The 3,224-nt window shown below is 39.7% G+C and overlaps 1 non-coding gene across 1 annotated transcript; it reads left to right on the forward strand.

The window, feature by feature from the left end:
- Window positions 1–295: 295 nt before the first annotated feature.
- TRNAE-CUC lies at window positions 296–367 on the forward strand. The gene has a single exon. It is a non-coding gene; the product is annotated as a tRNA-Glu (tRNA).
- The last annotated feature ends 2,857 nt before the right edge of the window (window positions 368–3,224 follow it).

Here is a 3,224-nt window from a genome sequence, read left to right on the forward strand (position 1 = left end):
AGTATCCTCTGGATCGATGAAAAAAAGCGCGTTTCTTTCCATTAATTTGTAGGTTAAAGTGATATTCCCAGAACGAAAGATACAGTGTTAGTAGTTAAGCTGGGGAGTTTATTAAACTGGCAATGCCTTGATTAGAGATTTATTTTGTTACGTACTTATAGTATATAAAAGAACTGATTTTGAAGATAGTGAAATTTAGAGGAAGGTTGCTATAAAAGAGGAAACTATTAAAAAGCAGCGTCAAAAAAATGGCAATATTGCCTGATAAGTCTTTTAAGAAGCCTATTTCTCAACTTCCCTGGTGGTCTAGTGGTTAGGATTCGGCGCTCTCACCGCCGCGGCCCGGGTTCGATTCCCGGTCAGGGAACACATTTTGGGAAAAGCCTAAAGGTATATTTTTATGAAAAAGGGACTCTGAGCGCGAATCTACATTTTATAAAATGGAGTAATTCTTCGAGGTGCTGTTTTAAGAAACGTAAGAGTTGCTTTTCAATTTTCTCTTCAAGTATCAATTATAAGTTCAACAGATTTCTGAAGAGTTCATTTGTTAAATGTATACATTTTATACCTATGGGTTACTTAATAGATTATATTTTCTTTACTCAGAATAATTTATTTCTTACAATTTCTATCACTCCTTCCTGCCAGAAGTCACCACACAAAGCAAGGCATCAAGGTAAAGAACCCAACATCAAAACAAGATCACTTAATAGTTGCTTAATATCTTTTTAAAAAAGCAGATAAAACTATGGCCAGGTTTGCATGCAATGTGTCGCATTTTTCCTGTAGCAGGTGGTCTTACAAGAGTACACAAATAACAGTAATTCCCCTTGCTCAGTAGTTCTAGTTTTTCTGCTCCAATATAAGCATGAAAAAAGAATCAAATTGCTAAAACTTCAGCTTTTGTTACCTATAAGCATTTTAGAAGTATGTATTAGATTTTTGAGAATCATCCTTCAATTCATAATGTGTGTGTGTGCATGTATATGTGTATATCAGTGGTGGGTTTCAAAAATTGTTGGAACCTACTCTGTGGGTGTGGCCTCCTTTGTGGGAGTGGCTTGCCACCCATGTGACCGATGGGAGTGGCTTGCCGCCCATGTGACCGGATATGAAATTATGAATTAGTACTTAGGTCGGTCCAAGTAGCTATTCAGAAACTCTGGCATTGAAGCATGCAAGTCTTAAAGCTGTCAAGTTACAAGATCCTTGCCAGTGGTGGGTTTCAAAATTTTTGGAACCTCTTCTGTAGGTGTGGCCTGCTTTCCAGGTCCACTGGTGGAACCTCTTCTAACCGGTTCGGTAGAGATGACGAACCGGTTCTACCGAATAGGTGCGAACTGGTATGAACCCACCTCTGGTGTATATCTGTCTTTATATATCGCACAGAGTGACTACAAATAACAGCATGACAAAGCAGCAACAACGGTGCACTGGAATATATGGGAATATCTCTCTATCATCTCTCTCTCTCTCTCTCTCTCTCTCTCTCTCTCTCTCTCTCTCTCTCTCTCTCTCTCTCCCTCCCTCCCTCCCTCCCTCCCTCCCTCCCTCCCTCCCTCCCTCTCTCTCTCTCTCTCTCTCTCTCCCCCCCCCCTCAGGAGACAAGAACATTAGGTATACTACTTAAGTTGCACAAATAAAGGAATGCAGGAAATTAATATAAATGGTACATTGAAATATCTGCAAGAAATACCATTTGCCTGCGAGCAAGAACTCGTTTCGAGCGTGTAGCAGTATAAAAACTGGAAAAGCTAAAGTGCTCTGGGACTTTAGGATTCAACCAGACAAGCATCTGCCTTACAATACCCCAAAACAGATAACAACTGTTAAGAAAGAAAGAAAGAAAAAACTCTGGATAGTGGTTGTTGTAGTACTTAGAGACAGCAGAATAGAAGAGAAAGAACTGGAGAAGATATTAAAATGCAGAAACCTGCAAGCAGAATTAGAACAATTGTGGCAAAAGAAAGCAAAGGTAATACCAATAGTGATGGGCCCCTTGGGGGCAATCCTAAAACTTCTGAAGCACCACTTGAAACACCATCAGCATTGACCAAACTCATCATCAGTCAATTGCAAAAGGCAGCTTTACTTGGAACAGCTTACATCTTGCAATCATACCTTTAACATCATGAAACAACTGCCTATCCCCAGTCTTTGGGAAGAATTAAAAATTCCAAACACGGTCTAAACATCTGGCTGACTATGCAATGAACTCTAATAAATTTATATACTGCCTCTCAGTGACTCTGACCAGTTTACAAACTGCTGAAGACAGTTTAAACAAGAAAACAATTCTAAGCCACAACAAAAGAACAAAAGTGGTAGAGATAGCAAATACGGAGCAAAGGAAAACAGGAAAAGGGAGCATCAATCATGCTTGCCAAAGGCCTGGGGGTAGAGCCAAGTCTTCAGTGCTCTCCCCAAACTGAAAGTGGTGGGGCCTATCCAGATCTCATTATTCCAGAGAGCAGGTTCTGCTATAGTCCTGATAGATTGCATTGTTTAATTAAAAGAACTTGGAGTATGCCAAGTTGATCAGTACTATGGGAGACTGGTGGTCTCTCAAATGGCCAGGTCCTATGCCATGTAGGACATTATAGATACCAATCACAACCTTTAACGGATTGCAAATTGGCAATTGCAGTAAATAAAATAATGAATGATCGCTATTAGATGCCCAAAGTTTGTTCACTTCTTTTTTTTACCATGCGTTGATCTCAAGTCATTCAAAGACAGTAGAACATAGGGGAAGTTTTTAAAATGGAGCTGGTGTCCAGGCAATAAATTATGATTCATGATGCTGTCAGCCCCTAACCAATCTTGGCTAATCTCAGGCAGGCTAAGAAAGGTGGGACTTGATGAGTGTTTGGATGGGAGACTACTGAAAAATCCCAGGAAAAAAGGGGTGAACTTCTTCCCATAAAGCTGCCAAAAAAAAATTACATGAGCTATCCATATAGTCATCAGGAGTTGAGATTGACTTGAGGGAAAACTGACTTTTTGTTAATATGAAGAACCAAAAACTGCTAATGCAGGTAATCCTCAACTTACAACAGTTCGCTTAGTGACTGTTCAAAGTTACAACAACACTGAAAAATGGGACTTACAGCTGTTTTTCACAGTTCCAGCATTCCCATGATCATGTGATCAAAATTCAGATGCTTACCAACTGGTTCATATTTATGATGATTGCTGTGTCCCAAAGTCATCTGATCACTTTT

The sequence above is a fragment of the Thamnophis elegans genome, chromosome 2, assembly GCF_009769535.1.
Source record: "Thamnophis elegans isolate rThaEle1 chromosome 2, rThaEle1.pri, whole genome shotgun sequence".
Lineage (NCBI taxonomy): Eukaryota > Metazoa > Chordata > Lepidosauria > Squamata > Colubridae > Thamnophis > Thamnophis elegans.